The sequence below is a fragment of the Salmo trutta genome, chromosome 21 (assembly GCF_901001165.1).
Source record: "Salmo trutta chromosome 21, fSalTru1.1, whole genome shotgun sequence".
NCBI lineage: Eukaryota > Metazoa > Chordata > Actinopteri > Salmoniformes > Salmonidae > Salmo > Salmo trutta.
Genome location: NC_042977.1, coordinates 41,778,385 through 41,791,396, shown reverse-complemented (window position 1 = coordinate 41,791,396; position 13,012 = coordinate 41,778,385). Strand labels below are relative to the sequence as shown.

The window sequence follows — 13,012 nt, the reverse complement described above, 5'->3', positions numbered from 1 at the left end:
CCGGCACGTAACAGGAAAAATGCTAGATACATTATGAACAAGCTAAAAGACTCGAAGGGGACCGCTACTTGGAATGACAAAGGAGAGTTTATCCTTCAGGGCGCTGTTGTCAAGGGTTCACATATGTTTGACTTGCTTAAAAGTACCACGGCAGCCCACAAGGTTGCTGATGACCGAAGACCACCAGGGTGGCCTCAGTTTCTTAAGGCCCTGGCAATCCTCAACATTCCCCTCTCGGGGGTACCTAACCATAAGCTTCGCCAACAGATTCAAGCTTTAAAACAAAACCCTTCACCGAGCTACAGCACCCCTAAAGATGTCCCAACAAACCCTCCCCCCTATGAAGGGGATGATGATGACTCATTTAGCCCCATGAACGCCTCCGGACCTTTTCCTAATCCCGATCTCTCGGGGTGGTTAGACTTTTGAATGAATTTTGAATTACTTTTGAATGAATTTTGAACGACTTTTGAACGACTATGATTAAATTCAATAAAGTTTATTAGAAAAATTAAGCAATTTAACATTTGTGGCATTCTTGAAACATTTGACGTGAGCATACGCCTTGATTACACGGTCTTAAAGGACACATATTTGAACACTTTTGATATTTTCTAACAAAACAATCTACCACGTTATCATTACTTCTTAAATCATCATTATAAAGAGACATCACATCTTCAAAAGAAACTCCACGGGCTCTTTGGCACAGGTAGAATACACAGTGTTGACCACATTTAGTGGAAAGGTTATCTTGCACTTGTTTGATGCTGTAGTAGATCTTTGATCCGTTTTTGGTCAAAAAATCTTTAATAGATTTGGGAAAATGTGAAAAACCAGGGGGAAAGCCGTAGGAATCAAAAAAAGTTGAGATTTTTCTTCCTCCTTCATCTTCTAGTGTCACAGCTAGCCAGTGTTCACCTGGCATGTGTTTAGGATGGGTATTGACAATAAACATGGCCGGCCGCTCAGGCCATTTCTCAATAGGTAATTCATCACAAGCCCACACTCCATAAAATTGTTTTCCAATCAAGCGGGTCATGAGCCCTTCCAACTCTTGGGTATTCATGTCTTTGCTCAACAGTCCTTAATAATAATCCACTAAGACCTGTCTTCGGGCATTCACTTCCAAGATTGAATCAGAGCACGCATAAACAATCATGCTAACTGTACAGGCTAAAGGTGTACGGAAACGCATTTCCAGCCTGAGGTTGCCTTGGGACACCACAGACAGATTTCCTGAGGTGTCATCATTGGGGGATAAATTGAAAGCATACAATGTGTAACCCTCTGCAAAATAATTTCTGTCAACAGGTAAAGAGAGATCTTTTAGATGCCTCCCGGTAGACAGGAATAGATTGTAAAATTCTCGCACAGATATGTTGTTATTCAATTGCGGTTGGAAAGCCTTAGCAGGGACCTGACGTCCGTCCTGACAGAGAGCTACAAACTCTGCATTGAAGTGTTGAAAATTAAATGGGTTTTTATGTAAGCTGGCCGTATTAGAGGCGTGATCAACCAAACCTATAACCACATAGCGGGGTAAAGGGCCTAGAAAAAGGTTTTCCTGACTGCAGATTCTACTGCCCACAGGTATGCTAAAGGTTTTCATGGTAATTCTTTGGAGAGGGTAAAGGGCATTTCCTTTCATCAAAGCCTGTGTGTGACCCAGACGAACTGCCGGAGATACAGACACTTTTTTAATAAAAAGCGTTGCCCCCAACACTTTTAAACTAAAGTCACCGTCTTGGGTAGACATCAGACAAAACTCATCCTTGGCCCTGGTTAATTTGAGTCTTAAATCAACCGAATTTAAGAGTAAACGTTCTTGAAAGAAAATTCAGAGTGTATTGGCCCTAGCAGATGAAACTCTCGAGATTCGACACAGTAGCGAGCGCGTGCCTCCAGTCCTTTGTTTGCACCGGTGGAAGGGTCTATCGATTCCATAGAGACTCCTGCAGTATCCTTGCTAAACAGCCCGGCGCTGAATTGTGTCTTGAGAGTGTCTTCGGAGTAGTTGAGTAAACACTCCATGATGGCCCTATGTGGCACTGCTTTGACTGATTAGACGTTCACCCAAAGTCACATCCACTTGGGAGAAGATGGTGGCCAAGGGGTAATTAATGAGACTCACTTTGGCATCGTTTGCAATATTAGTACCATCTCTTTTGGTCACTTTTAGACGTAAATGCACCAAGGTGTTGTTGAGGTCCAGATAGTTGTCACCGTGGCCTGGTATGAAAAATTCTATAGGACCGTTGTCGGTAATGGCCGAGAGTGGCGCTATCTCCACATAACAGGACCTGTCTATTGAATATTGGGTTAAGGGGGCCGTGAAAAGATCGAGCTCTGTCTTTATAGCTTCAGAGGACATGCGGTGTAAAAGAGCCATGTTTCTTGGTTCTTTTAGAAAATACTGCAGAGTATTCTTTTTGTTGTTTTAGGTCCAGACCTCCTCACTTTACCACGTCTTTGACTTACTGAGTTTCTTTTAACGGTTAACCTCTGCTTTTTAGGGGCAGACCTGAGCCTTATACCTGGAGGTCTCTTTTTTGGTCTTCGAGACAACATCATAAGCCCCGAGCCTTCTTGATGCTCGGCATCTGGTGATGCCCTTCGGGTCATAGCATTGGCTACAACCTCACTTACTATATTTTTAGCCGCTGATTTTAAATGCGGTTTGGCTATGCTGAGGCCTCTCTTCATAAACGGTAAAACCATCCTAAAGAGGTTACGAAATATACCGCCTATCCCCGAACCGTACATGGTCGGGGATCCATGATAGCCGGGTAACCCATTACCCACTTGATCAACATAGTATGAGACGTAGCGGTTAGGGTCGAGATGGTGGTTTTGTTCCATAACCATTTTTAATTTATTTTGTATTATGTTTATAAAAAAACTATATAAAATAATAATATATAATACTAATAAGATATTATATATGTAGAGAGGCTTTGGAGGGCCTAAAGTGGAGTTTTACAATCGTTTTACCATAAGTAAATTCGATGTTTTCGTTCTGATCCGTTTTAAGCTCAACCAGAATGTTCTCAATATATTTCTTGCTTACAGGTACGTAGTGTGGCTTGTCGTAGATGACTGTGACTATCCCTCCATCCTTTCCCTCTATATGAACTGTTCTCAGGAGGGGCACACAACTGTCTCCTACCCTCTGATATGATATGATGTCGGTATACACAAATATGTTGTAAAACCCTGCATGTATATCCGCAGGGAATGGGGTTATTTTATCTTTCACATACGTCCATTTATTGGGAACCAGCCCCAACATGTAGGCTAAATTACCGGTGGTCTTTATACCCCTATCCGCAGTCCCTGAGATTTGTACACGTTTATGAATAGGGTTGTAGCTCAAGAGTATTTCCGTATTGTTCTGGGTTAGGAGTTCATTCAACTCTGAGACGATCCTGTCGACGGTTCTATAGAACCCTTTTTTAATCTTTATAAGTTTCGCAGGTTCCGATATCCTTTTGCAATAAAAATCCCGGTCCTTCTCTTTGATATTATACCAGCTGTGGGGGTATGTAATCTCGCTGAGACCTACTTCCCAGGCCTCGGATAACTCTATAGGCTTTGGAAAGTTGGTTGTGTAATTAAAACTTTGGTTCTTACTATATATGTGTACAGACGCATTACTGGGGAGGGTCAGGTAGAAGCCGCTATGTTCCATGATGCACTCCCGTGTACACTCGAATGACGATGTATTTATCATGCCTGAGGGTTTAAGTTAACCCCCGTTACATCTTGCTCTAAAACCCAACTGTTAAACTTTTGGGGCCAGTTTTTCCAACGGACCAAGACCCATTTTTTGCCCCTTTCTCTCTTATGATCTAGAATTTCCTCCACGTGAAAGACTTTGTCTTTAACCACCTGTACCTTCTGTAGCTCCTTCTCGTAAAACGATCCCTCTATAAGCTCCCCGTCATAATCTTTTAATTTGTAGACAGGGGGTATGCGAGGTAGACATTCGGTAACGGTGAACACTTCGTCACTATAACCTTGCTCATATTTCTTGTCGAAAACACCCCTCAACTTTGATATACGTACCATGTCCCCCACTATGAATTTAAAATTAAAAAAATTCTTACGGCGAAGGGGGAACAAACCATACAGATTTTTAAAGACTTGAAAAGAGTTTTCAGAAGAGACCTCTGCGGGCTTCATCCTTATACTCTTATGGTAGCTGTAGTTGTAACTCTTTACTAAATCTTGAACTATATCGATATATCTATGCGTGTTGTGAGCTGTAAAATATCTCCACATCCGCTCCTTCAGAGTGCGGTTAAAGCGTTCGACAACTGAAGCTTTCAAATCCGAGCCTGTAGCAAAATGTACTATATTATGCTTCTTCATGAGTTTCTGAAAAGTATTATTAAAAAATTCTTTTCCGCCATCAGTCTGCACTTTCTTGGGGACTCCGCCTTCCTTCAAGATAGATTCAAAGGCCCTGGTCACCTCTGCCCCGCTCTTATTTCTTAAGACCCTTACAAAGGCCATTTTAGAGAAAATATCTATAACCGTTAGCATGTATCGATTTCCATCATTTTTATCTGCATGGGCCTGCATGTCACATAGATCCGCCTGAAACTGGGACAGGGCATGAGTTGCAAAAACTCTATTTCTTGGAAATTGTTTTCGTACAGGTTTATGCAGAGTATAAGCATCCTGCGCGGCTAACCAGTCATCCACTTGAGCAACGCCTAACCGGCTACCTTTCCCTCGGCCAAAGCTCTCTGTAAACGCTCCTTACCCCCATAAGACCCAGGGTTAGAGGGGGTGTAATACACCTTTTTCAACATCTGCTCCGCCATCCTTCCTGCCTCTCTGAGGTACAATAACGTTAATGAGCCACTTTCAAATAACGACAACATTTCAGTTTCATTATTTATTTATTTTTTTGTATTTTTATTTTTGCAAACATCATGTATTACATATACAGACAATTTAGGATTCGTTGCAGGATACTTGTCCCCGTTTTCTCAATGATCCCAGCATGCAACACCCTGTATATTTGGTTTAGATTTACAGGCTTTTGTCGCTGAATTTTTAAAACACACACATCAGATATATAAGTATATAAACAACAAATGTGATACATGTTACAATTAAACGGTGTTTCAAACAAATAAAGTAAAATCTTAGACAAGTTTGTTTCTAGTTCTTCTGAATCATCCACAAGACGTGAGACCAGTTGTGTCCATTGCATACTCTCGCCCGTATGTCGTACATGATTCATGATTTGCTCCATTTTTAGCACACGCTCTACATTAGCCCAGGTATTATGGGTTGTGTAGAATGATACATGGTTCACTTTATTTTCAATAATTTGATGCATAACATTTGTAAGTTCTCTCAAAAGAAAAAACGTATTTATTCTCTCTAACAACGTATGTATATAGTTCCCCATTGCTTTACATCTAAATAACAAATAGGTATTGTCACTCGGTCTCTGGGGTTTTGTTGAGCCAGAAAGTCATCACGTCCTCCACCACAGCTTCCCGGTATTTGTTGTCGTCCACCAGGGTTTGTCGGATTTCTTTGAGTTTCTCGTGGATGTAGATCGCCTCCTTCAGTTCATGTAGGAAAGCCTCGGTTACCCCGTAAACTCTGGGAATAGAAGGCACAAGACCCATAGACTCCAGGGCTCTGACCAGCGCAGGTATAAACCTGCAGGACCACAGTCTTTTCACCAGCTCCTCAAAATGGTTGAAGAAGTAGTATTTTGGGGGCTCGTATAAACACGGATGCCGGCGCTGGCTGGGGTGATTGATCTCACAACCGATGCATTTTTCACGTATATACTCTCCAATCACCACGTTTAAAAGTGTGGCTACAGAGGCCTTGATGGTGTCCACAAAAATAGTACTGACCACCCCATCAAACACATCCTCAGGCTGTGGACATGTAGGGGGTGTCGAGGGTCTTGGCTGGGGGGAGTAGAATGGTTGCCTGCGAGGCATACAGTCCTTAGGGTCTGGCCCCCATGACGTATCAGAGTCCAGGTATGTTGTAGGAATATCCATGGTATATGCTGAACCATGAACAATGAACAACACGTTCATGGTTCAGTTACTGTCAGTCTGACATTTGACATACTGTAGCTCCTACAGCTCTCAGATAACTCCATTAACTCCAGTGGTAAGCTACTGTACCCTATAGCTAGAAATGGGTTATTGAGATTCAAATGTATTTTGAAGAGTTATAGTTACAGTGGCCAAAATGTATGCGAAAACACTTAGTGCCCTCTCAAATTAACATGTGCTTGACTCCTCTTTCATTTGCATCTCTGTTTTATCCTTTCCAGCATTTCCCCGGGACAGCCATGAAGATGAAAATTAAGTAGACCTTAATTTTGGCCATTTTGCTTTTTCAACTGACCATCTCGGTTGAAGGAGGGGTAAGTGACTTTAAATAATTAATCTCCTAATCTACTAGTATGATATTTACCTTCTTGTTAGTAGGTATTCAACAAAAGTGAGAAACTTTTTGGCTAATTGAACATGTTTTTATTTGAAAAGTAGTTTTTTGTTCTGAATATATAACTCGGGTCCCCAACACACTTTGTGAAAATGTGTCATAATTATCAGTTACATTAGCATTATACATTATCAATGAATACAGTGAAATCATTGCCTGCTGTGAGTTTGTTAATTACTTTTTTAAAGTTATGGATTATGTGATTTACAGGCAAAGATCAATGTAAATAGCAATTAGCGTCAGATAATGCAGGTATTACTTGTTCCTATAATGTTTATATTTATTTAATAATCTTTTAGTATCATTTTGGGGATATCATCAAATTTGATCGAACTGGATTCAACCACTATGCAATTTGGGTGGGTGATAAAGTGATTGGCGATCCCAATAGAAGAAAAGATGGACAAGATATTTTTCACTTCCCAGGTAAGTTTAAAATATTGACAATATAAAACACAATCCAAAATATTACTATAAAGTCACAAATTACAAAAATGTCTGATTTCATTTCCATTTCTCTATCAGGTGAAGTTATCTCTACAGTTACAAAATGTACATTTGCTTCACTGGCAGCAGTTAAAGGCACAAGTAACCCTGTGGTGGACAATCATCTCGATAAGGATAATAAAATCAGAACGGATGCACAGATGATTAAAGATATTGTGACCCTGAATAACGATTGTGGGAGATACTTTGCTATCAAGAACAATTGTGAGCATATTGCCACAACTATTCGCTATGGTGAGGCTGTCTGCTTGCAGGTACGTTTATTTATTTAATCAGACTCTGAATAGGCTATACAACTGAAGTGTGTAGTGGACTTCCATTCCATCAAACACAAACTCTCTTTGTTGTCTTGACAATTGGATTTTGGATATGGATCAATCTATTACTGAGCATAGTTAATGAGATGAAGGCTAGCCATCAACGTAGCTAGAACCATGACTGGATTATGTTTATAACCTGGGGCACATTCAAATGATTAAACATTTCACTACGTTTCACAACGGTTTGTACCAAACGACAACGGTGTGTCCACTTCAGTGTTCTTTGAGGTGTGTTTGCTCCCATCTGGTGATTAATATGGGTATGACCATTTAAAATGGCAAAACTTGAGCAGCGTCATACTGAAAGTGAGTTCTAAACCTCTCAGATGTCCTCTCTCCTCCATCCTCTCTGTCTCTGTATGAAGTGAGGTCTAAACCTCTCAGATGTTCTCTCTCTCTTCCATCCTCTCTGTCTCTGTATGAAGTGAAGTCTAAACCTCTCAGAGGTTCTCTCTCTCTTCCATCCTCTCTGTCTCTGTATGAAGTGAGGTCTAAACCTCTCAGATGTTCTCTCTCTCTTCCATCCTCTCTGTCTCTGTATGAAGTGAGGTCTAAACCTCTCAGATGTTCTCTCTCTCTTCCATCCTCTCTGTCTCTGTATGAAGTGAGGTCTAAACCTCTCAGATGTTCTCTCTCTCTTCCATCCTCTGTCTCTGTATGAAGTGAAGTCTTTATAATAATAAAACATGAGCAAGAATTCTGTTTTCTGTCTGTTTTATTAAAATGGCTAAAGGGCTTGTAAGCCGTCAATTAAGAGTATTTAAAAAAAAATGTTATAACTCACTTATTAACATTCATCTCGTGTTAAGTGATTTATTGGTAATATGGTGTTTTACTGTAAGATGAGGAAATGTTGGAGACTTTACAGTAAGCAGCATGTGGACATGATTATCACTGATGTAATAGTTGAATCCCAACACTAGATGGCAGACAATGTACAACATAACGACCTTTGGTCTAGTGCCCTCAAATTCAATTCTGGACCTTGGTTCCAGTTCGACTGCATTTTTTCATTCTTCCCTTCTAATCAGGGACTGATTTATACCTGGGACACCAGGTGGATTCAATTAATTATCAGGTAGAACAGGAAAACAGCAGTAATCTCGACCTCCCGGGTAGTTTTGGATACCCCTGGTCTAGTGTATTACAGTGGACTATTTATAATGGAAAAGTACATGATAACTAATTGATAACTACATGATAACTACACAATAACTAACTGATAACCACAACTAATTAACTACATGATAACTATCTAACTAACTACATGAGAACTAATTGATAACTACATGATAACTACTTGATAACTAATTGCTAACTACATTAACTAATTGATAACTACACGATTACTAATTGTTAACTAAATGATAACTGATTTTTTAACTACATGATGACTAATTGATAACTATGTGATAACTACACGATAACTAACTGATAACCACATAACTAATTAACTACATGATAACTAACTACTTGATAACTAATTGCTAACTACATAACTAATTGATAACTACATGATAACTGTGATAACTAATTGATAACAACGTGGTAACTACATTATAAATAATTGCTAACTACATGATAACTAATTGATAACTAAATCAAATCAAATCAAATGTATTTATAAAGCTCTTCTTACATCAGCTGATATCTCAAAGTGCTGTACAGAAACCCAGCCTAAAACCCCAAACAGCAAGCAATGCAGGTGTAGAAGCACGGTGGCTAGGAAAAACTCCCTAGAAAGGCCAAAACCTAGGAAGAAACCTAGAGAGGAACCAGGCTATGACGGGTGGCCAGTCCTCTTCTGGCTGTGCCGGGTGGAGATTATAACAGCACATGGCCTAGATGTTCAAATGTTCATAAATGACCAGCATGGTCAAATAATAATAATCATAGTAGTTGTCGAGGGTGCAACAAGTCAGTAACACAAGAGTAAGTGTCAGTTGGCCCAGACTCTCTATATTTAACAAAGGCTATTCAACAGTCCTTCAGTAGGGTCAGAGAGAGAGGTGAAGGGAGAAAGGTATTTATGGGGGGGTCATAAACCTTACCCACAGGCCAACGTCATGACACAAGCATGCTGAATGATCCGGCATTCAAGGAATCAATAAAGACAGATGTTGAACATCTATCTAGAGAATAACGATAACAGGGAAGTATCTCCTGCTACATTGTGGGATGCAGCTAAGGCGGTTATTAGAGGAAAGATCATAGCCACATCATCTCAAGAAAAAGATTAAAGCACAGAAACTGCTGAAATTACAGGAAACACTAAGAAACTTAGAACGATCTCATAGTCAAAACAAAGACCCTCTTATATTACGAGAGATTCAAAAGGTAAAACAGGAAATTGACCAGATTTATGGAGAAGTAGAGAAAAGGCTCAGGTTCCTGAAACAACGATATTATGAAGCAGGCTCAAAGGCAACCAAATTACTAGCATGGAGACTCAGGAAACAACAAGCACAGAATACCATTTTCAAAATAAAAGACCCTAAAACAAAGAAGATCACATACAAATTAGATGAAATACAGAATGCATTTGAATCATATTACACAAATCTGTACAAGCAACCAGAGAAGGCAGATGCACAGACAATAGAGCATTTTTTGAACTCACTTGATCTCCCCTCAATTGGGGCATAGCAAAATGATAGACTTACTTTAGAAATAACCACAGCAGAAATGAATAAAGCAATATCTCAACTAAAAGTAAACAAGTCTCCAGGCACTGATGGCTTCCCTTCAGAATGGGTCAAGACCTTCAGAGAACAACTAACACCTCTACTTAAGGGCCTGATGGCTTCCCTTCAGAATGGGTCAAGACCTTCAGAGAACAACTAACACCTCTACTTAAGGCCTGTTTTAACTGGACTCTGTGGGAGGGGGGTCTCCCACCGTCATGGAGAGAGGCCATCATATCTGTAATCCCAAAGAAAGGTAAAGATAAGAAGGAATGCAGTTCATATAGACCTATCGCAATTCTTAACACGGATTATAAACTATATGCATCAATAATAGCCAAAAGAATGGAGAACATAATCCCAGAATTGATTGACAGAGATCAAACTGGTTTGATACAAAATAGGCAGACACAGGACAACATAAGGAGAACACTACATGTCCTGGACCACATTACTCAGAATAAGACAAGTGCAATATTAATCAGTCTAGATGCAGAAAAAGCATTTGATTCAGTGGGATGGCATTACCTATTCCAAGTTATGGAAAGATTTGGTTTCAACAAAGAAGTGATACAGTGCATCTGTATTCATATCTGACTGCAAGAATAAAGATACATGGACATTAGTCACGAACGATAAAATTAGAGGGGCAAGACAAGGCTGTAATCTTTCACCCACGCTCTTCTCCTTGTACCTCGAACCATTAGCACAGGCAATAAGACAACCCGACCTTAGAGGGAATAACAATAAGAGGCAGTGAACATAAGATATGCATGTATGCTGATGACGTTCTGCTATTCCTTAAAGACCCAGGCTCAAGTGTACCTAGATTGCTGGATGTTTTACAAACATTTGGAACATATTCAGGGTATGTGCTTAACGTACACAAGACCCAAGCCGTAGTATATAATTATACCCCACAGGAAGAGCTGAAGAGTAGGTATAACTTGAGAGTAGGAATAACCAACCAACTAACCAAGAGTAGGTATAACCAACCAACTAACCAAGAGTAGGAATAACCAACCAACTAACCAAGAGTAGGAATAACCAACCAACTAACCAAGAGTAGGAATAACCAACCAACTAAACAAGAGTAGGTATAACCAACCAACTAACCAAGAGTAGGAATAACCAACCAACTAACCAAGAGTAGGTATAACCAACCAACTAACCAAGAGTAGGAATAACCAACCAACTAACCAAGAGTAGGAATAACCAACCAACTAACCAAGAGTAGGTATAACCAACCAACTAACCAAGAGTAGGTATAACTTGAGAGTAGGAATAACCAACCAACTAACCAAGAGTAGGTATAACCAACCAACTAACCAAGAGTAGGTATAACCAACCAACTAACCAAGAGTAGGTATAACCAACCAACTAACCAAGAGTAGGTATAACCAACCAACTAACCAAGAGTAGGTATAACCAACCAACTAACCAAGAGTAGGTATAACCAACCAACTAACCAAGAGTAGGTATAACCAACCAACTAACCAAGAGTAGGTATAACCAACCAACTAACCAAGAGTAGGAATAACCAACCAACTAACCAAGAGTAGGTATAACCAACTGGGTTGGTGCAATTCAGAATACGAATCCAAATGGAAAGACATTGAGACTACTTTGACAGACACCCATACAGTCAGTTTTGGGAAATAAGGACATGGTAATAGAAATATACAATAGACAAAATCAGTGGATTAATTTCTCTCTGAAGACATGGTTTAGGGTAGTTAAGCAAAATAATTTAGACAGAGAGGTCAAACTGCTGAGTTGGCCCGCATACGACCCCAGCTTCATCCCTGCAACTCAGGACAGCAGATTTAAACAATGGACGCAGAAAGGCATCACGTCATTTAGTACAATTATAAGGAATGGGGACCTAGATAACTTCCAGGACCTCAGTAAAAACATGGCTTGGATAAACAAGTCATGTTTATCAACAATTTTTACAGATACCTACAAGTTTGACACTATTTCTTAAGGGAGATAAAAGTGATTTACCCTCCAGCAAAGAAATGGGAGGAGGAACTTAACATGTAAGTAACTGATGAAACATGGTTGAACATATTAGAGACTCAACAAAGCTCCACCAACTCAAGGTCATGGAGAGATTTCTGTTGGAAGAATGTCATACGTTTCTTCATAATACCTAAACTGAAATCAAAACAGACTGGCTCCCTACATCCTTGTTGGAGAGAATGCGGCCTATCGAGGGTGGATCACTCTCATATCTTTTGGACCTGTCCCACAATCCAAACTTACTGGGGAGAAATAAGATCTAACATTGGAAAAATAATGGGATTTGACATAGAACAAACATTCATTTCTTTGTACTTGGGTGAAATACCTGATAACTTACACAATAGAGAAAAGTACCTGTTGAAGGTCCTACTGGCAGCCAGTAAAAAGCCTGTTAATAGGAAAGGGCTACAAAAAGACCCTCCCACCGTGGCACAATGGATGGACATTAAGGGGATGTGTAATTGTGTAATAGTGAGTATATGGGGGGGGATAAGAGTCCTTAAACTGTAATTCTACCTTTGTTTTTTTATGTTTGACCCATGTCTCTCCCTGTATCGCAGTGCATTTTCTTGTATGTAAAGCAAATATCTGTAAAAAATCTGACAATAAGAAATATCTAATCTATCTTATGTGGCAAGATTGGATCCTGTATTGGATCCTGTAATTGAAGCCTTTTCCAGAAATGAGAATTGCACCAAAAATGTATTCAATTGTAATAAATTGTCTGAGGATGGGGCTGGACCATCTGCCATAAACCAAAGGGGACAACTTCATGAAAACGCTTTACATAAAGGTTAAAATCCTGTTGTAACGCCCTGGCCATAGAGGTTTTTATTTTGTTATCTATTTTGGTTAGGCCAGGGTGTTACATTGGGTGGGCGTTCTATGCTTATTTTTCTATGTTGGTTGGTTTCGTTGGTTTGGCCGTGTGTGGCTCCCAATCAGGCACAGCTGTAGTTCGTTGTTGCTGATTGG

General features: G+C 39.9%; 1 long non-coding RNA gene and 1 pseudogene across 1 annotated transcript in view; both read left to right on the top strand.

The window, feature by feature from the left end:
• The first annotated feature begins 6,059 nt into the window (after positions 1 to 6,059).
• On the top strand, positions 6,060 to 7,525 carry LOC115156467 (phospholipase A and acyltransferase 4-like; annotated as a pseudogene).
• A 133-nt stretch (positions 7,526 to 7,658) lies between these two features.
• LOC115157469 (uncharacterized) overlaps positions 7,659 to 13,012 on the top strand; it is an 18,869-nt gene continuing 13,515 nt past the window's right edge. Inside the window, exon 1 of the long non-coding RNA XR_003868460.1 lies at positions 7,659 to 7,694. This is a non-coding gene — a long non-coding RNA (uncharacterized LOC115157469). The remainder of the gene's footprint in view (positions 7,695 to 13,012) is intronic.